Raw genomic sequence first — 22,600 nt, 5'->3', positions numbered from 1 at the left:
GCATGTTTGGGTACTGCATTTATTTTTATTGCTGAATAATATTTCATTGTACGGATATACTGCATTTGTTTATTAATTTCTCATTGATGGCTATTTTGGTTGTTTCCACTTTTTGGTTTATCATCTCATCTACTGATATACATTGATATACGTTTCAGTTGTTTCTACATTTAGCTATTGCAAATAGTACTGCTGTGAAAATTCGTGTAAAAGTTTTTATTTTTATCTGAACATCTGTTTTTAGTTCTTTTGGGCATATATCTAGAAGTGGGATTATTGGGTCATGTGATAATTCTATGTTTGACTTTTTGAAGACAGATCAAAATATTTTTCATAGTGGTTGTACCACTTTACATTCCTATCAGCAGTGTATGGGGTTTCTAATCTCCACATCCTTGACAACAATTTTTTCCTTTTTTTTTTTATGGCAGTCTTAGTGAATAAGTGATATCATTGTGGTTTTGATTTTTATGTGTTTATTGGCCATTCACATAATTTGGAGAAATCTTTATTGAAGTTTTGCCCATTTTTAAATTTGGTTGGTTGGGAGTTTTTGTTGTTGTTGAGTTAGTTCTGTAGTTTTAACTCTTATTTTAAAGTTTGTGATCCACATTAAATTAATTTCTGTGTATTGTATGAGGTAGGAATAGATAGATAGTCTTTTACATGTAGATAGATAGCACCATTTGTTGAAAAGATTATTCTTTCCCCCTTTGAATTACCTTGGCATCCTAATTAAAAATCAGGGATCATAAATGTTAGAGTTTATTTCTGGAATTCTATTTCAATGATTTATATGTCTGTTCATAGGCCAGTACCACACTCTTTTGATAAGTATAGCTTTGCAGTAAGTTTTGAAATCAGAAAGTGTAACCACACAAACCTTTCTTTTTTTTCCCAAGATGATTCTCAGTCCCTTTCATTTCCAACTGAATTTTAGATCAGTCTGTCAATTTTTTCATTTTATTTAACCATGAAACATTCTATTTTATTATTATTATTTTTTCACTTCGTTTACTTTGTTTTTTTCTGGAATCCCTATTAAGTAGATTCTGAGTTCCCAACTCATTGGAGTTAGATGAATCTATCATCTTCTATGTCTGCTGATCCCCCACCTGCACACTTTCTATCCCTTTGCCTTTTTGGTGTGTTCCAAGAGAATCTCCCCTCTTAGTGTTCCAGGTTTTTCATTCACTCTGAATTTATTTTTATTACACTATTAAATACCATACTACTTTTTTAAATACTGTGAAATTTTAAATTTCCCAGAGTTAGGATGGGCTCTCTTGCTTTTTACATATAGATTTCATATCCTCTATTAATTGTCTCAAGTGAGAATTTCCTGTTAGTTTAACTTAGTGCCTTTACTTCATGGTGTTTTTAAAAACTTTTCTCCAAAAGTCTGGTGATTTTTTTGGTGATGAGGGGGAAGAACATGGGGAAGATCATGTTTTGAGAACCCCTAACTATTCTCTACAGCTTCTGAGGACAGGATGTACCTTCTATTAATTTTGGTGAAAAGGTACAATGCTCAAATGTGACATTGTTTTCATCTTGACTTTCTTCTTCTGGTATTTCCTCCAGGTTCTGTAACTCTTTAGGGAAATGCTCAGCGTGCCAGAATTTCCTCGCTCTCCTATCTGGCTTGTGGTAGTTAACACTGTGGTCTCTTCCACAACTCAAATAAGACAGGGAAAGCAGAGAACAATGCAGTACCTCCTGTGGTTCTCCACCACTCATCTGTTGTTTTCCTCAGCGGCCATTTCTATTCATTTTAGCCATTACCTACGATCTTGGGTTGCTTCTGCTGTTGTAGCAGTCTTTTGTACTCATACATCAATTCGATTGTGTTTACTTCATAGTTTTCAGAAATTTCTCATTATTTCTAGTCCATTTATGGCTATTTTTTCTTTTACTGACTACTTAATATTTTAATTCTCTTAAAATAATTTTTGTTAGATTTTAGTTAGGGAGTCATATAAAGAGGTTGTAAATCTTCCAAGTATACCATTTTGATACACATTTCCCTCACAAACAGTTTTAAACATATTAAAGCTTAGTTGTCTAATAGGAAACTATTATACACACACACACACACACACATTATTACACACACACATATATACACATATGGACTTGTATGGAGATTGTATTTTCTGTCTATATAAATCTGTATCATACTATGTATGGAGATCGTATTTTCTGTCTATATAAATCTGTATCATACAATAGGAATGAATATTATTTATGTGTTTAAACATGTGTTTATATGTTTGTGCCTGTGTATGTGTGTGCATGAGAGAGAGGGGGAGAGGGAGGGAGGGTAGGAGGGAGAGAAAGGGAGAGCGAATAAGAAGGAGGGAGGGAGGGAGAGAGAGAGATAGAGATGCCTGATTGTCACAAACTGTCATTCCCGGCTATAACTATTATATTTGAGATATTTATATCTAAATACCTTATATTCAAACTACTTATATTACATTATATTTAAGCTACTGAAAGTAAGAAAAGAACAAAATTAAAGAAAAAATAAGAGCAAAAAAAGGTTATTTCCAAGACACATATGTGCTTCAGAATAGAAGAGGTAAAGCTAATGAGAAAAATACAGACGTACATATCCCCGTATCACTCTATGTCTATATGCCTATAAGTTGTACATTCTGTTATGTGTTTTCAATCCAAGTTGTAAATTTAAAAAATCTGTGCTCTTATTCTCAGAATTTTTATCTTTGTTTTCAATAATATAAAGTTCTTTCCATAGAAAAATGAACCTGTTCAATAACGTTGTTTAGTTCTGGTATGATAAATAACATAATTATATTTTAAAATAATATTGAAGTTTGTTTAAAATATCTTTAAAATATTGAAGGAGAACACAATTGTTAAGATATCTTTTACAGAAGACCAAATTACAAACAAAAACTGCTGGAAGACTCATCTCAGTGAGGTTATTTTTATCTAAATAATATAATGTTTAAAGAGAAAAATATAAGGTAAAGTGAAATGATAGTACCGTTGCCATGAGTCATTTTATTTTTTTTATTGGATAGATATTATCATCATGATGAAAACTTCATTGATCACCCTCTGGCACCTTTTTCTCCTTTATTTCCCATAAAAGAGAAAGGAAGAGCAAATGAGAAAAACTAAAGAGCATTTCAGAAGTCAGTCACACAATTCTTAGAAATCCACATATTAGGAAAGCCAGTTATCTCCCTGAAGACAAATGTTTAGAAGTTTCAGCAACGATTGTGAGTTACATCAGCAAAGTTCTCCAGAGATAAGCCTTTCTTTTATAAACATAAATATAAGACTGAAAGTTCAGATTTTGGTTCTGATCTTGTCACGAAGAACTCAGAACATACAATGTATCTGTGGTGTAAGAAAAGCAGGAACCGATACAGGACTCTGGTATCTAGACGCCAAAGCTTAAAGGATAGAAATCTAAAGAGCTCAATTCACAGCAAAATATAAATAGGCTAAAATAAGTACAGTTTAATGTAAAATATTATTATAAGTATATATATCTTTACATTTATCTTGGTTTTCTTCTATTTTAGGGCCTATGTTATATCTATTGATTGAGATTAATTGAAATTTATAAATATGGAGAACAGACATGGTTACTGCATTCATGGAATTAACAGTTAATAGAAATAACAGTATTAATCATCAATTCAAAAATAGACTAATAATGCCACAATAAAGAAAGCACAGGTCACTATAGAAATAGATAGTAGGGGTACCTCACTGAGTCTGGTAGTGGGATGAGGTTTAAGAAAGGTTTCTTAGAGGAAATGATTGGTGGATAAGTGAATGAAGAAAAATAATTAGCTAGATTGAGAAGTTGGGAGAGGAGGAACATCATTTCAGATAAAGAAAACAGCATATGCAAAGCCTATAAGAGAGAACGTTCCCCATTCAAAAGGCTGAAAGAAGTTAGCTATGCACAGTTGGACAAAAACGGTGTAAGGCAAGGAAGAACAGTAGCAAAGGCTGAAGCTGCTGAAGGCCAGCTAATAACATGCTTCACAGCAATCCTAAGGTATTTAAGCTTAGGAAATGGATTCTCAGGGAAATGGAAAGCTACTGAGCACTTCTTATTAGGGAGATTGTCTTTACTAGATTTGTGACTCAGAAAGGTCACTCTGATGGCTACATGGAAAGTATGCTCAGGAGAAGCAAGACTGCAGGAATGAGAGCAGTTAACAAGTTTTTGTTTTAATCCATGTGAAGTATGATGATATGATGGTGTCTCACACTCACATTATAGCAATGTGGATGGAACTATTTGCACAGATGAGAGAAAGAAGGTAAAACTCCAGAAGATTTGGTAATTAATTATATGTGAGAGAGCTGAACAAAGAAAAATCAATCATTGGTACCTAGATTCCTGACTAGGACAACTAGGATAATGGTAGTGTGATTCACTAAGTTTGGACCCATTAAATGTCATCAGACCAATTTTACAATTCAGTGTTATGGTAGATTGGCTTATTGCCTCCGTTCCAGAAAAAAAGGACATTGAGCCTTAGAGGGTTTGGATGACTTCCTTAACTTTCATGACTTCCCTAAATTACTAAGTGGCATGTTAAATCTCACTCAATCTAATGTCCAGGTATTTGGTAGATATGACATTTTTACTTTCCATGTTTTGGGATCTCAAGTTATCCTAACCATTTAATTTATTCAGTCAATTGTCAATATGTATTCATTACATTCCTCTAATGGATAAACACTGAGAATTAAAGTCAACAAGTACAGTCCCTATCTTTAAGGAGGTTGCAGTCTAGATTCCTGATCTGCAGCATGTAGTGACTAGGAAAAAATACCCTGATTGAGACTTGCCTTGTAACTACATACTTATTTAGTGCTGAACATTAGTGCTAAAGTGTTGTCTGAGGAGCAATGTTTAATTTCATAGTCTTTTCATGTTCCTTTTTTTTTGTTTTTTGTTTTTTAAAACAAAAGTGTTGTCTGAGGAGCAATGTTTAATTTCATAGTCTTTTCATGTTTTCCTTTTTTTTGTTTTTTGCTTTTTAAAGGGAGAAATAGGTATTGTGGCACAGTGAGCTTGTTGCCTCATAATATCTATTCACCCCCACCTGAATCCCAATGTTTAGCTCAGCAAATTGACACATCATTTTAAAACTACACTTCTACTTCATTTTGCAGCTGGATATGGCCAAGAAACAAGGTGAACTATCCTGTGGGACTTCTAAGATGCCTCCTTAAAGAGAGGATATGCACATTTGTCCACTTTTTTTTTTTTTAAATCAATCATGCTGTCTGGAGTGCAGATGTAGCAGCTGGAGTTCAAGCAGCAATTTTGGCCTGCACAGATAAGAGTGACACTCCAGTGGTAGTGCAATAGTGAGCTGGAAGGCACCTTGGTGCTTGATGATATCACAGAGCCCCTAGAGAAGTCTGGGATCAAAAACATCAAATGTCCATGTGAAAAGAAATTCTTATTTGGTTTAATCACATATGATTTTTTTTTATAAGTATCCAAAAACTATTCCCAACTCATGCTTCCCTGAAAAACAAACTAAAGAATCTGCATTGTTTGTTCAGGAACTCTTTTTGAGTTAATTAAATCTCACCTAAGGGATTGTCCCTGCACTTATTAAAAGGACAAGCCCAGGATAAACATTATAAGAACTCTTGTATTTCTGTTATGCAAGTGGAGAACCAAGAGCAGGAAATTACTTCACAATCAGAAAATTCACAGGCTGTGGGGAAAGGGTATGTGATTTTGTCTCACAATATACTCAGAAAAGCAAGTTACTTGTGAGATGACATGCTTATCTGTTCACACTCTGGGGAAAACAGCAGTAGTGGTGTGCTGCAAGGACATTATAAACTCCAGTAGACACATAACAGAAGAACAATCTTCTTCACAGGTCTCTTCCCATCAGCTGAAAATACATCTGTTTTAGTTCAAGACTAATAAATGAGGAGCTAGCTTTAATAACCCAATTATTGCTCTATATACCTGCCCCTTTATCAACTAATCTCTATAGGATGCCTTGGTAAATTTGCCACATAAGTATTTTTGGTTTTGTTTTATCATCTTGATTAATACTGTGTTCAGGTACCATCTTTACTTCATAAGAAGAAAGTTGTATATAAGGAAAAGCCTTAATATTTATCTCAAAAGGTTAATAAGTGCTCATTTTAAACAAGTTGATTCGAACTTTCAAAATGCTGTAAGTTTATCTAAACAAAACTTCATTCCTATATAGAATGAGAGAAAAAACAAAAACATAGTATTTCTCCTCACTTCTGATATGTTTTAACATACCAAATTCAATAATAAAACATGGCAATAGATCTACATTTTTGGTATGGAAGTTATATGACAAATGATGTTTTCTACTCCATTGTATATCCTAGGAGAAGAGTGAATACAAAAATTGATTTACGATTACAAACATAAATCCTTTATCAATTGTGATCACATATGTATGGCATAAGAATTAACTTTACACTATTACTGAGGAGAAAATAAATTGTTGATAAAACAGGTAATCATTCAATACTCAGGATATCTAACAGGTAATTGATCTGCAGCTTTATCTTCTTTATTCTTATAAGAATAATTGTCCAGAAATGACAAATGCTGCCAACCATTTTTTTCCTAGACAATATAATTGTGAAATAGCCAATTAGACTCAGAGTTTCAGATCAATATTTTGATAGCTCTTCAAAATGAAGCATTCTTTTGATAGTGGCCAAAATTAAGGGCTACATTAAGAGGAAGATTTTCAATAAATGATTTAGCACTGCATCTAGCACAGTGTAATTAATGATATGTCTATAATACTGCCAGAGCATTAAGTGGAATTTACTAACAAATGCTGTTACATTTTCACTTCTGTTTTGATGATTTGCTTTACATTAATATAAATGAGGTAAAATTAACACCAGCTCATAGTATAACAGCCCATTTAATTTGGTTGAATATTTTTCAACTGCTTTCAAGTAATGCATTTAGTTTCAATGATAATAAAATATACCATTACAGTTTTTAATTATAGAACAAATAATTTTGTATATGCTTTTTAATTTCTTATCAATTTCTACCATTCTCTCGGATGCCAAAGTATCTTAAATATTTAAAAAATCTGTTCTTAGTCAAAACTTTTGTCTTATACAATAAAAGAAAAATGTCACAAGGAAAATACCATTTTTTAGGAATACTACCTGGAAATAAGCACCCCATTTTCATTGTAACTTAGAGTATGTCACTACTATATTTATCGTTAAGCATTCCTACTTGCTTTATATCAGAAAAGTGTATTTTTCTCATTTTTCCTCTAGTACTTACCCAAAGAAAATTATATTTACTTCAAATGGAGCCTGTTACTAATATTAGGAGTCACTTGAAAGAAAACATCTTTCTAAAAACTTCTTATTTGAAGAAGGTTGAGCACAAAATATTTATCAAAATGAAAGATAAACCCCCCAATCTCTGAGATCTATTTTAAAGCAATCTAATAGAAAGTAGAAAATGTATGGCTAAATCGATGAGCAGAAAAGAATACATGATATTATCACTTAAAGGATTGATAGGTATGGGTAAACATAGTTAGGAAGAGTTCTGAGGAACTCAGTTGGAAGAGGTTTATATTGCAACGATAAGGACATGTTCTGATTCTGGTCATAGAAGTAGGCAAAGGGTCATAGTAGGACAAAAAGCTTAGAGCAAATAATTTCTGTGCTTGTCAACATATTTCTAAATTTCAAAAAAAAAAATTAAGTGCATATGTTGCATTTCTTTTGGGGAGCTAGAATTGGACAGCTTGGTGCAGTTAGACATGACGTGTGTGGGAGCATATTCTTTTTTTTGTCTACGCTTCACTATTTGCATTTTTATAACACCTAATGCCTCAGCTTTCCGTAAAAATTTATGTACATTGATTTCCACTCAAAACTTTGGAAGGAAGAATGAAGGGAAAATTATCAGTACCAGGCTGTGGGGGAGGCAGGCCATCTCTTTGGAGGCTTGCAGTTGCAATGCCTATTTCTGGCATAAGGGCTAGGTAAAGGTAAAGTCTCTAGCGTTTGAGTTGAATATGTGTTTTATGAAACAGAGAACTGAGAAGGCTGACATCCTTCTCAGGAAGGTAGGAAATGTATAATGTGGATAAGAGGCAGATTCCAAATGGAAAGTTTATGCTCTGCTCTCCTAGGGGTTGAATGTGTCCCTTAGAGGCGTCTGCACATTGCGCTGTATGGACAGGTGTGTGCACTGTGCCCTGCTTGTATTTACCTCTAAGGGCAGTCTCAGATGAGAGCAAAAGAATGACTGGGAGGGGACCTTTATTGTTTTTCTTTGATTCAGCTCTGGAACCTGTAACTTTTGGCTGCAGCCCTAAGACTATGATTCTAGCCCTGGCTCAACCACACTGGGTTGCTGGCAATGAGAAACATTGCTTTACCTAATCCAAAAGCAATCTCTGTGATTTCCGTGTTTTCACCTGTGTGTAACATTGAAGGTGTGTTGTAATATTTTTAACAGTTCCCTGTGGAAGCTTGGGATCCATATTTTGAACTTTGTTTTGTTTCCTTGAAAAGGCAGAAAGGATTAGACCAGCTTTCATACATGGAAATTTAATTTCCAATCGAACCCTCTTATATATGGAAGTCATTACATACAATATAATTTTAAAATCCCATGCTATATTTCAAAGCCATAGTAGCAAAATAACAAGAACAGAGATACTTCTTTGTATAAAAGTTGCCATGAATTAAACGACAAATGCAACACTTTTCTCACGATATGGTTAAACTGCCCTCTCTTGCTTACCACTCCTGTCATCATTAAGAGGATATTATTATATACATGGAGACTGAATTCTCTTGTGCCTGACAGGTGAGTAACTCCTGGACCCCTGAATGCTGCCTAGATGCTTGGTTTCACATTTGTTTTTTTACCGTTTCTGGGAGACTGACCCCAGCTGATGCTCTTGACACTTCTAGTCTTATTTCAGGGAGTGAGATTAATGGCAGGACACTATTATAATAATGTCAGTGTTAGGATGATAAGGACAGTGACTATGGTACTATGCGTAGAAATGAAGGAAGGATTTAAAAAGCTTTCTGTGAAAAGAAATTGACAAAGCCTGATAATCCTCAATGCAGGGATAGGATAACTCAAATCTTTCAAGCATGTTTTCCTTAGGGGGAAAAAAAAATTGGTGACATTAAGGAAGTCAATGCGGGAGCCAGTTGGAAGAGGGAAATAATTTTTTTGTTTGTTTCTTTTTAACAGGGTCAAAGTTGTGTTGAAGTACCTAACTCTGCATTTGTAGGAGGTAGTTGGGATAGTAGCTTTAGAATGGAGCTGTAGAAAAAGTACTTGAGAAGCGGTTACCTGGGTTCTGATGTGAATGTCATGAGCGTTCACTGAGGAGAGAGAAGGGGAGAGAAAAGCAGGAGTCTGGAATCTGACTCTTGGGAAGTGTACAACACACTTGCAGGGCAAGGAGGTGGCAAAAGAGCAATAGAGTTGTGTGAGAGGTGAGAGGAGATCCACATAACTTATCCTTGTCTCCTAGAAGAGGATGGCAAACTAAAAGTGTAAAAACAGATACCTTTTTTCCCTGGTTTTTCTTACAGATAAGACTTATTATGAATGTTGTTTCTCTTCGGACTGTAACTCAGCATAATGAAGTAATAGTGAGGAAGAAAATTTGATTAAGATGATTTTTTCTGAGTTTATCATATGCTACCATGTCCACGTATAGTGGCACCCATATAAATGTGCCACTCAGCTCCCTTTCAAGAGAAACTGCTTCAAGAAGCAGGTTGACCGACAGCCCTGAGAACAGTTTTCCCTGGGCTGTTCCTCGTTGGTAACAAAGTACAGTTTGGCTACAATTGCAGACCATTCCTGCTCAACACTTTTTACCAGAAAACTTGTTTGGAGACGACAGTCCACTGGCCTGGTGGAGATTTTGTCAGAACTGTACTGCTGTGTGAAGCCCTTCTCACCCTCTCCCGCCAGCCTTACTCCTCTTGCATGCATTGAGCCTACTCTTGCTGATTACTCCTTTACCTTTAACAGGTGTTTCTCGTAATACATCTCTTGGTATCTGCTTCTCAAGACCCAAACTGACATGTATGTCAAGCTAAGTTTAATAGATGACTTTAGCAGCTCTGATTAATAATTTCAGAATTAAGAGCCAAACCCCCTGAAAAATTTATTTGAAAATTTGTTTCCCCCCAAGATTTTAAGACGTATATTCTATTTGGAGTAAGATCTATGCAAAAGAACCTAGATTAGACTGCATCAGATCATATATGGTCTTGACTCTGCTGTATTTACCTTGATTGGACCATTGATTTCATCTCATAAACCATGCCCTTTTGGAAAAAAATAACTGATCTGCATTGTTGTATTGTGCTTCTATTTTTTTAAGATTTTTTTTTTTTTACTGAATTTGTAGTAACAGTCCTGAAGAACCACTGATTTTTTTTCAAATAATAAATTGAAACCTTTATGTTATTTAAAAAACTTGTAAAAGGTTACAAAAAAGTAAGTTCATAAAGTCTTAAAGTTAGGAAAAATGTAGAAGCATTTTACATTGCAGATTAACAAAACCAAACTATTCAAAATGAATACATTCTTAGTGAGTAACTACGTCCTGGGAATGAGATAGGCAATTTAAAAGGTACTTTATCAGATAGCTCCTCAAATGAGTGAATGGGTGAATTAATTGATTATGTAAAGTTGAGTTAAGAACTTTATAATCAGCAAATAATTTGGCATGAAAATAGGAATGTCTTAATAAATTGCCATGTCAGAATATTAAATAACAACAACTATGTAAGTGAATAAATGCAACTTCTTGATATATATCATGTTTTGTATGGAAGAGCTAATTAGTTGGGATATAATAAATCTGGCTTTAACTCCCAGCTGGCTAAGTAACATTGGATTTCCCTTAACCTCACTGTTTTTCAGATTTCTCAACTGATTTGAGTCCTTCAAAACTTGTAAATCTACATTTTTTTTTCAGTTTATTTCCAGGAAATTATGCACTAAGCAAAACTGTCCCCATTTTTGTAAAAATTTCACAGACATAGATTTGATATCAAATAGATACAAAAGCCATATTGCAATGTTTGCAAATTGTACATACCTATTTGTACGTTACTTCAAATCCATTTCTCACCTACCTCGTTCATAACGTGGAGTTCCTTTGAAGACAGTCGTCCTGACTTATTCATTTTAGTTTCTGCAATGCCTTGTACAGTAAATGTGAAATAAACATTGTGAGATTGGATTGAGTATTTTGTCTTAGTAGAAAGATTGTGAAGCATTTCCTATAATGGTTGCTTGTTCAATACTTTTATAGCAGATGTTAAATAAATATTTGGGCAATTGCATCAAATATTCTATATCACTAGAAGGATTACAAGAAGTTTCAAGTCATGGTTGTTTGTGAAAATACTTATTGAAGACAGGATTTGTGTGGTACTTAAGGTATGTGAACTCAGTCTTATAAAAAAATTACAAGTCATGTTCACTCTAAAGCAGTCATAAAACATGAAACATTCATTTGCATGTATGTTTCACTAACATGTATAAACAATAGTATACAAAACCATCCAACAATTATTTAAATGGTATTTTTAGTTCATGAAGAAAGGAGGAAGATGATAATAGTATTTAATCTTGTCTATTATGTATCTGACATAGTGTTAGGAACTTTATAGCATCATTTCATTTACTTCTTACAGTGCTTCTGTGTTTCATTCCCTCCAATTTCAGTTAATAAATTGCCCCAAATCACACTGCTGTTAAGAGATAGAGCCAGGATTTAAATTAAGCAGGTCTGTCTCCAAAGCCCAAAAGTTTTCCACCAAAACAGAGAACCATATGCTTATAGGATTAGCAAATAAAAAGGAAAACATAATGAATAACCTATTAATTTTGGGGGTGAAAAAAATTTAACAGGGCTTGCCATACCAGATATAAATAAATTACAAAACTCTGAAAAAAAATTTAACAGAGCTTGCCATAGCAGATATAAAGTAAATTACAAAACTCTGCCACTTAAAAGATGTGATATTGGTGGAGAAATAGATCATTGAAATGGAAAAAAGACTCAAGAAAATAGTGCCATTCATTTGTAACTATTTAATTTGCAATAAAGATGGTATCTCCAGTCAATGAAAAAAGATATATTGCTTAAACGAACAGTATTTGGACACTGAAAATGAAAGAAGAAAATAGGTTAGATGTAGATTATATCCTGTATACAAACACACACATACACACAAATAAACTTCAGATTGTTTTAAAGTGAAACAAGCAAACAAATTAATAAAGTTTATAGAAGGAAACATGGGGGAGTAATTTAATAATCTTAATGTTTTATAATCTTAATTTGAAGTGCATATGTGTACATATGATGAAATTTACAGCTAAGCCAAACAGTTATAATGGAAGACTTACAGATTAGACTTTGGAGAAATTTAAATTTTCCCCAGGATAAAATAATAAAATCAACATTAGCAAAATTAAAAGACTAAGGGCTAACAAATATGATATATTTGCATTCTCTATATAAGGCAAAGGTTAAAAATATATATATATATATATATATATATATATATATATATATATATATATAAAAGAACAAAGGCATCAAAGTGATTTATGGGAATAAAAAAAGATATGAAAATCTATCCAACTTTGTTAGTTGTTAAGGAAATACAAATCAAAATAAAATACTATACTTTTTGACCACACATTAACAAAAAATTTAAAAATTTATAATCTAAAATTTTGATAAAGGAGAAAAAATATATTCTCATAAACTGTTGATGAGCATATAATTTGGTAAGCTTTTTGTTGGGATACTTGTTAATGTGTCAAAACTTAAAATGTTTCTACTGTTAGAGGTAATGATTCCACTTTTTATTAGTTCATACTGTAAATATTACTGCTGGTTTTTTAGTGTCGGCATTCAGTTTGTCTATATGGTACCTGGAGGAAGGTTTGCTATATTTTCTTCATAGGAACTCAGCCCTGGTTAAACCAGAAAATCCTAGTTATCTGAAAATAAATATCCAGTTTAAGTTAACTCATTTTCAAAGGAGTCCAAATGTAATAGACCCAATGCAATTAGGAAATTTTCTTGAGGAATAAAACTAAATATTATAAAAAGAAATTTTCTCTATATGATAAAATTTAGATTATAATTGCTTCTGTGGGCTATTATCACAAAATATGGATTAAGATTTGACATTTTTAGTAGCATTTCCAATAATATTTTATGATAGCATTATTTTGAATCTCCTATTTATGACTATTACAACAAAAATCATTCTAAAATCATCTTTTTACTTTGATAATAAAATAATTGTTTTAAAACATTTACTATGTAATCTAAGTTGTCAGTTTCCTTTCTACCTGTGTTAACTGGTTTAACTATGCCATATCTCCATTGTAATTATTTTTTTGATTTTAGCATTTCTCCAGTCTCACAGCAGGAAACACATTTCCTTGTCTGAAATCTAGTATTGTGTTAAAAATCAATTTTCATTAATATTGCATACTATTCCAAAACAACAGATTCAAATACAGCATCCAGTAAGGAACAGGAAACAAACAATAAAGATGTGACAGGAAAGGAAAGATGCCAGTAGTGCATACGAAGGAAAACCTGAGAGAGAACTACTTTTAGAATTGATCATTTCATTAGCTAACATTATTGTGTTTTATTTCCTTACACAATGAAATTGTGGAATTGTAGATAGTATTATTTATTCAAACATATAAATTTCCATATAGATTATAACAGTACAAAATTTGATATACTTCAGTGTTCCTTAATAAGAGAAAGATGAAATACATTATGGTACATGGCATGCAGTACTCTTCATTTGTTAATTTATTCATTTATTCATACATTTGACAAGCACATATTGAGTTCCCATTAGGTATCAGGCCCAATACAGACTAATTTCTAGAATCATCAATCAACTGGATCTAATTGATATTTATAGACTACTTCAATCAGCAACAGCAGAATACACCTTCTATTCAAGCTCATATGTAACATTCACCAAGACAGACCGTATACCCCAACATATTTAAAAGGCTATAAATCATACAAAGGATGTTCTCAGACCATAATGGAATTAAATTAGAAATCAATAACAGAAAAATAGCTGGAAAGTCTCAAAATATTTGGAGCTAAACACTATACATCTAAAAACACATAGGTCTAATCCAAAGTCTTAAGGGAAATAAAAAATATTTTCAACTAAATGTAAACAAAAACAGCTTAAAATTTGTGGGATGCAGTGAAAGCAGTGTTTAGAGGGAAATTTATAGCATTGAATGCATGTATTAGACAAAAAAGAAAGATCTAAAATCTATCATCTAAGTTTCCACCTTAGAAAAGTAGTGAAATAGGAGAAAATTCAAAAAAAGCGGAAGGAAAGAAATAAAATAGAGCAGAAATTAATGAAACTGAAAACAGGAAACAATAAAAAAAAAAAATTAAGAGACCAGAAGCTGGTTCTTTGAAAAGATCAATAAAACCGATAAGCCTCCAGTGAGGCTAACCAAGAGAAAGAGAAGATATAAATAACTGTTAGAAATTAATGAGGAAACAGCTCTACTGATTTTACAGAAATTAAAAAAGATCATAAAGGAATATTAGCAATAGTATTTTGCCCATAAATTTGATACCTTAAATGGACTAATTCCTTTGACAGACACAATCTACCAAAACTCACATTAATATAAATAAATAATCTGAGTAGGCTCATTTCTATTCAAAAATTCAGTCAGTACTTCATAACCTTCCCAAATCAAAAGCACCAGGCCCAGATCATTTTACTGATCAATTCTACCCTTTAAAGAAGAAATGATACCAATTTTCTATAATATATTGCAGAAAATAGATGCAGAGTGGACACTTCAAACTCATCCTATTAGGCCATCATTCTTCTAATCCCCAAATCTGACATCACAAGAAAGGAATACTACAGACCAATATCTCTCATATGTCTCATATGAGACATATATTTAAAAATCCTCAACAAAGTATTAACAAATTCAATCTAACAATATATAGAAGTAATTAGGTACATGACCAAGTGGAATTTATCCCTGGTATGCAAGGCTGGGCTGGTTCAACATTTAAAAGTCAATTAACACAATCTGTTTCTTAATCAAGAGGCTAATGAAGAAAAATCATATGAACATATCAATAGATAAAGAAAAAGCATTTAGCAAAATCTATCATCCTTCATGAAAAAAGTTATCAAGAAACTAGGAAAACTGCTTCAACTTAATAAAGAACATTCATATAAGATTGAGTGAAAGGAAGAGAATGAGAAATGAATGGTTTTATGGAAAGTTTCTAAAGTCAACAGCTACACGAGGTCAAGTAAGATAATAAAATCAGTCCATGGGATCTGAAAATTAAGAGGTTCTGATGAAAAGGCAGAATCAGAAAATATTTAATAGGGCTAATGAATCAAAGAAAAGTGAAAAAGTTAATGAAGTAAGTTTCTTGCAAGAAAATTAATTGTTAAGGGATGATTAAATGTTGTATAAGAGAATGTAAGCACAGCCTTAGGTTATTTATAAGAAGCAAGACTGTGTCTGTTGCAGTAGTAACTCCCAAACCCTGAAGTCATATTTATTCTGCACATTAAATTAGTCTACAGAACTAATATCATACTTAGTGGTAAAATCTAGACGTTTCTCACCTAAGATCAGCAAAAAGATAAGGATTTCCCCTCTCACTCATGTTCAACAACATACTGGAAATCCTAGCTAATGTAATAAAACAACAAATAAAGGAAATAACGGATATACAGATTGGGAAGAAAGAGGTAAAACTGTCTTTGTTCACTCACAGGTGACACGATTGTCCATATAGAAAGAATCAACAAAAAATTCTGGAACTAATAGATGATAGCAAGGTTACAGGATACAAGGTTAATATATAAAAATCCATTACTTTTCCATATACCAGAAATGAACTAATGGAATTTGAAATTAAAGCACAATACTATTTATATTAGCACCCCAAAATGACATACTTAAGAATAAATAAAAAAAATTATATAAAATTTATATGAGAAAAACTACAAAACTCTGATGTGAAAATCAAAGTAGATCTAAATTAATGTACAGCTATTCCATGTTCACAGATAGGAAGATTCAATATTTGTTGAGATGACGGTTCTTCCCAACTTGATCTATAAAAACAGTTCAAACTCCGTCAAAATCCCAGCAAGTTATTCTTTTTTTGGATGTCAACAAACAGATTCTAAAGTTTATATGAAAAGGCGAAAACCCTAGTTAGACAATACTGAATAACACTACTGAAGAGGAAGAACAAAGTTACAAAACTGACACCATCTGACTTAAAGATTTTCTATAAAGTACAATAACCAAAATGGTATGGTTTGGCAAGAGAATAGGCAAATAGATCAGTAGAATAGAATAGAATAGAATAGAATAGAATAGAATAGAATAGAATAGAATAGAATAGAATAGAATAGAATAGAATAGAATAGAATTAGAATAGAATAGAATAGAATAGAATAGAATAGAATAGAATACCTAAAAATATATATGCATAGGTATAGTCAACTGATTTTTAACAAACGAGCAAAGGCAATTCCATGGAAAAAGGTTATTCTTCAACAAATGGTGCTAGAACAAATGCATATCCACGTGTGGGAAAAATAATGTAGACCTGACTTTATACCTTTCACAAAATTAACTCAAAATAGAACTAAATGTCAAATATGAAACTACAAATTTTCTAGAACATGCCATAGGAGAAAATCTGTGATCTTAAATTTAGCGATGACTTTTTTAGGTATAACAGCAAAAAAGAAATATTGGTAAGTTAAACACCATTAAAAAAACTGTTCTATGAAAGACACTACTAAGAGAACAAGGACATGTTATATTATTAATTTTTATTAAAGTATAATGATACATTTGAATAATTTGAGTATGCCTTCATTTTCATCTTACAAAAATATGTGTATATTTGTTTTATGTTTTTATATTATAAGAAAAAGAAAATAATATAAAAATATACATAATTCATTACATGAGAAAGGGAACTTGCAGTGAAGTACGAAAGACAACTAATTTTATTTTAGAAACTTTTGTACTCTTTGGTTGTTATTATGAATGAATTATTTCTGTAATTCAAATAACTGAAATTATACATCTGTGTTTGTGTATGCATATTTCATTTTGAACATACTCAGTTTTCCCCCATAATTAGTGCATGGTTTATAAATTTGCAGCTATAACACAGTTTTTAAAATTATGACTTTCAATTGCAGGCAGTTGAGTGTGAAAAATGATTCACTAGGGGCCCAAGCACAGCCTCACCAAATCCAAGAGAAGATGTGATCACAGTGCAGGAGAGAATTTTTTGTTCCCGAACCCCACAGAAGGAATGTAGAAGTGCTCAGAGGAATGAATAGTGAGTTGCTTAGAGTAGGACAAAGAGAATGGCTAGTGACACCAGCCACTGTAGAACAGGGCAGGACTGTGGACAGCTGTCATTGCTGGCTTATCACAAAGAGGCTCAGATAGAATGAGATACATCAGATGAGAGGGAAACTAAGGTATACTGGATCTCCTCCCCTAACATAATGATAATGGCAAGCGTCCAAATCTTAGATCAACTTCAGGATGAAGAGAAAAGGGGTGGGGAGCAGGTAATCTGGAACTAACTCAGTTTAAATCCAGAATTAAACAGGTAAATCAGTGTTTGGGGAAATGGCTGTGCGAATGTGTGCACGTGCACACATGCACACACAGTTTAACAAAAGGAGCAAGAAAGAGCAACAGAGAATGAGAAAGTGAGGGAGGGAGTCACTCTGGATGATGGCGAAAATAATTTTTGCATGGGCATTTAGTTAAGTGAACTCTGAACAATAGCAATTTATATTTATTTATTGCAAATCTAGATTTAAGTTTGATGTTTACAGTTTGATATTGATTTTATTTTACTTTTTTGCAGTTTCTGTATGATTTTATTCCAAAGGATTATGTCAGCAAATAAGTAAAGAATTCACTGTGTTTTCAAAGGAATTAATGTTATAGAAAATGTCCTGTTTAACAGAAGACTGTTAATGATTTTAAGTTCATTAAATTTTGATAAGTTTATATTTTGGTGTAAAGCAGTCTGCTAATAATATTCAGGAAGACAAGCTCACTAATCCCTTTTCTTCGTATGTATCAAAACACCGATGGTATTCTTCAGTGTTTTCTGGTTATTGGGTATTATACACACAAAACATTCTATAATGGAAAAAAAAGCCATTCTTTATATAAAACGATGGGATAAGCTCAAAGGGAAATGATGAAAATACATTGAAAAACATGCTCTCAGCTATGTTTGCTTTGCAATCTATGCAGATTGACATTTCAAATTGTAACTAGAGAAAATAGGAAATAATTGCATTCAAGATTTTACAACTACATGTGCTGGTGTTCCATAGAAAGACAGTTTGGGTGATATATTAGTATGGATCCAATTAGATGGATTTTCCCTTTTTAATGGCATCAGTCAGTGGCAATTTCAGATCTATTGTCTATAGTCCAGCCCAGGGCAAGATCCTATTGTGGCACTATGACACACACACACACTCTCTCTCTCTCTCTCTCTCTCTCTCTCTCTTTATTTATTTTTCTTTTCTTACGTTTCCATTGGTGTTTTTATTCTGTCTAATGTGACAAGTTTATGTCAGCATTGTCTTAAACCAACACATTACTTTGCTAGAATTTTCCAAACAGTTTAACAATTTGCCAGCTGTTGCTTTTCATAAAAAATGAAAGGTTATATATATTATTTAGCTGACTCTGGTTCAGAAGAAAAAAGAAAAGTATCCAATGGAAAATGCAACTTTCCAGTGCCCTAGTACAGAAGTCCCTTCCTACCTGAGGTTTCACTTTTCATCATTTCAGTTACCCATGGTCAACTGTGGTCCAAACATTTTAAGTGGAAAATTTTAGAAATAAACAATTTATAAGTTTTAAATTGCACACAGTTCTGAGTAGTGTGATGAAATCTCACACCGTCCTACTTCATTGTGTAAAAGATGTGAATCATCCCTTTGCCAGCGTATCCATGACTTATGAGCTACCTGCCCACTTAGTAGCAGTCTGTGTTATCAGATTGACTCTCCTGTTAGGGCAGTTCTTGTGTTCTAGTAACCCTTATTTTTCTTAATTATGGCCCCAAAGCACAAGAGCAGTGATGCTGGCAATTGGTATATGCCAAAGAGAAGCATTAAAGTATGTATGTATAGGGAAAACTATAGCATGTATAGGATTCAGTATTATCCACGGGAGGTCTTGGAACATATCTCCTGTGGGTAAGGGGAGATTACTGTAATTTTAATCTTGCCTATGTTTTCAAGGTGCTGATATAGGGCAAAATAAAGTAAACCTGTAGAACAAGAAAGTGGTACCTTAGTGTATTTCCTGAGGTTATTTAGCAATCATTTTCATTTTGGAATACTTTAAATTTTATTACTTGAAATCAATTTCTTTTATGCTAGAAATAAATTCCCGCAGAGTTGTTTTTCATAAATATACAATACACACATGCACAGGTACGTACACACATTCTTGCTTCTCACTCCTAGAAGCTTTCCTTCTATTCTTGTTCTCTGCTGACCTCAAATGCTCACATTCTCCCAAGAACAGGATTAGAAACAATTCAGTTATCATGGTGTTTGGTGGTAATTGATAGCTGTGTTAAATAATGAGAATAATCTATTAACTCAGACAGCAACTGGCCCTATATAGGCTAACTCTCACGGAGTCATGTAATTAGAATATAGAATGGATGGGATGATGCTCCAAATTCTACAAGTTTAAATTACATGAATGTTAAAGTGCATGGATGATAGTAGACTGTTACTATTTAGGAAACTGTTTAGATATGTGCTTTGGGATTTGGAGAGAAGTAGCAAAATGTTCTATTTTGAATAGACAGATACTTTCCATTAATTTGAAGTTTTTATGCCCGACATATAAAGATTATACTCTCATCACTAGACAGATGTTAAATGTTCACATAAAGACAGTGAGTATCTGTTCTGAGAAGCAATATGGCCTATCTGTAATCATATATGAAAAACCAAGATGAAACACTCAATAGACTAAGAATTTATGTTCAAATAGGAATCTATCAGATATAAATGCAAGGTTCAAAAGCTCTTCAAAGGCAAGGGATAGAGATTGTACAGATGGGGAAAGGGATTATACATTTTTATCAAGTTATAAATAGAACCTTGTTTAGAGATTATTAAATCAGATAAATAGTACTCTGTAGAGGTCTATAAGAACTAGAATTTCATTATCACTGAGTCAAGAAACAAGAGCTAGTAAATTTAGAGAATTTCAAAAGCTAAGTTAGTAGATTTTTGATGGTCCAGAGTTTATCTATATATGAAACAGTTTAGTTTATTTTCTTTTTTAAATTTCTTACCTTGCACTCTCTATTTCAGCTGTGTCAATCCAATGGTTGACTTTATTGTTTCTAGGATTTACGCCTGCCACAGTTGGAAGAAAATGAGAAGGTTGTCTGCCTGATACAACAATTTCTTTAGATCTTGTTTCTGGCTCCTTGTTGCCTGAATTTCTTCTGACTCCTGTCCTTGCTCAGACCTCAAGCTTTTTGCTGTTTCAGGGTCCTCGTTACTGAATTGGGTTCTTACACCAGATTACATTCGTATACTTTCTGCGTGCTTCCTCAGTTCCTCGGTTTGTTTGACTTCCTGACTCTTTCCCCCAGCCTCAGCCTCGCCTGCTCTTGGCATTCTTTTTGTCTGAGTGACCTTAAGAGATACATTTTTAAAAGTAAAAATATTTGAATGAAAATTAATTGGGGGCAGGGCTCTCTTGATCTTAGTCTTTCAGTATTTAGAATGACAGCGTAGTAGGCAGAGAAATGGCCCATAAGTACAACGATGTCTTTATTCTCGTAACCTCTGGAACCCGTGAATATGTTATCTTATATGGCAAAGGGAGTTTATAGATGTGGATAGTTTTGACATGACAAGATTATCCTGGATTATCCAAGTGGGCACTTAAAATAATCACAAGTATTCTTATAAGAATGATACGCAGAAAGATTTGACTACAGTAAAGGAAAAGGCAAAAATAAGCAGCAGAGGTTGGAGTGATATGGCTAGGAGCCAAAGAATGCTGTTAGGCTCTGTGAGTAGAAGAGACAAGGAACAGATTCTACCCCGAAGTCTTCAGAAGGAACCAGCTCTACTGATACCCTGATTTTGCCCTATAAGACTAATTTTGGGTTTCTGGCCTGCAGAATTGTAAGATAATAAATTTCTATTATTTAAGCCACTAACTTTGTTAACATAGCAACAAGAAATGAATACAGATTTTGGTACCTAAAAGTAAAGTACTGCTGTAACAGATACCTAAAATGTGGAAGTGATTTTGAAATTGGGTGATGGATACAGCCTGTAAGAATTATGAAGAATGTGATAGAAAAGGTCTAGATTACCTTAAACAGACCTATTATTAAAAATATGGCATTAAAAACACTGCTGGTGAGGGCTCAGAACAAATGAATGTGGTATTAGAAACTGGAGGAAAGGAGAACCTTGTTATATAGGGTGAGGAAAGTTAGCTAAATTGTGTCCTATAGTTATGTGAGAAGCAGAACTTGTAAGTAATGAATTTGGATATTTAGCTGAGGATAATTTCAAAAAGTGTTGAAGATACAGCCTAATTTCTTCTCGTTGCTCATGGTAAAATGTGAGAAGAGAGAAACTGAGGGAACTGTTAAGCAAAGGGAACTAAGACTTGATGATTTGGGAAATCTCTAGCCTACCTGGATTGCAAAAGATGCTAAAATTAGAAGATACACTGTCAGGAATGTGTGTTCTGGAGAGAAGACCAAGGATGTGGTTGGATATCCTTTTTCTAGTGCTAAAGGAATTAGGTGCATGGCTCATTGAACCCCTCAATCATCTCTGCAGATGTCAGGAATAGAGATGAGATTATTTAGGAAAGATCTGTGGAGGAGCGTCTTGTTTTATGGAATGAATCCTTGAGATATACACAGGAAACCCACAAGACAGGACAAAATAAGCGAAGGTTGTCAGACTACCAAAATTCTACATGCATGAAACAGGCCAGTTAAACTACTCAGCCTAAAATATGTATTACTCTTTAAGAAAAGGGAAGTATGACTCTAAAGGCACAGCCTTGGGCCCACAGGGAAAAGCTTTGAGCCACAGATTATTTCTAGTCTTTGAAAACTATTCAAGTTTGCTCAGACAGATTTTGAAATTGTTTGGGACCAGTGACTTTTTTCTGCCTTCCATTTTCTTCTTCTTGAAATGGAATGTCTATAATTGTTATGCTTTGCCTGTCCCACCATTGTATTTGAGGACCAGATCATTTGTTATCTAGTTTCATAGGTCTACAGATAGAGTGGAATTTTGCCCAAGAATTTATAACTAGAGTCTCGACCATACTTGATTTAGATGATGAGATCTGAGATTTTTGAGTTGATGATACTTTAATATTTTAGATGATTTTGGC

General features: G+C 33.3%; 2 long non-coding RNA genes across 2 annotated transcripts in view; one reads left to right on the top strand and one right to left on the bottom strand.

Annotated features, from left to right (window-relative positions):
- Nucleotides 1–22,600, top strand: part of LOC120590899 (uncharacterized) — a 561,246-nt gene that overhangs the window by 202,280 nt on the left and 336,366 nt on the right. The window lies entirely within an intron of this gene.
- Nucleotides 5,755–20,808, bottom strand: LOC120590903 (uncharacterized). The gene is made up of 3 exons (XR_005649807.1): nucleotides 20,514–20,808; nucleotides 11,188–11,255; nucleotides 5,755–5,918 (listed from the first exon to the last, which is right to left on the bottom strand). It is a non-coding gene; the product is annotated as an uncharacterized LOC120590903 (long non-coding RNA).

Source organism: Pteropus medius, unplaced genomic scaffold, assembly GCF_902729225.1.
Source record: "Pteropus medius unplaced genomic scaffold, Ma_sr-lr_union100, whole genome shotgun sequence".
NCBI lineage: Eukaryota > Metazoa > Chordata > Mammalia > Chiroptera > Pteropodidae > Pteropus > Pteropus medius.
This window is presented reverse-complemented; position numbering and strand designations above follow the sequence as displayed.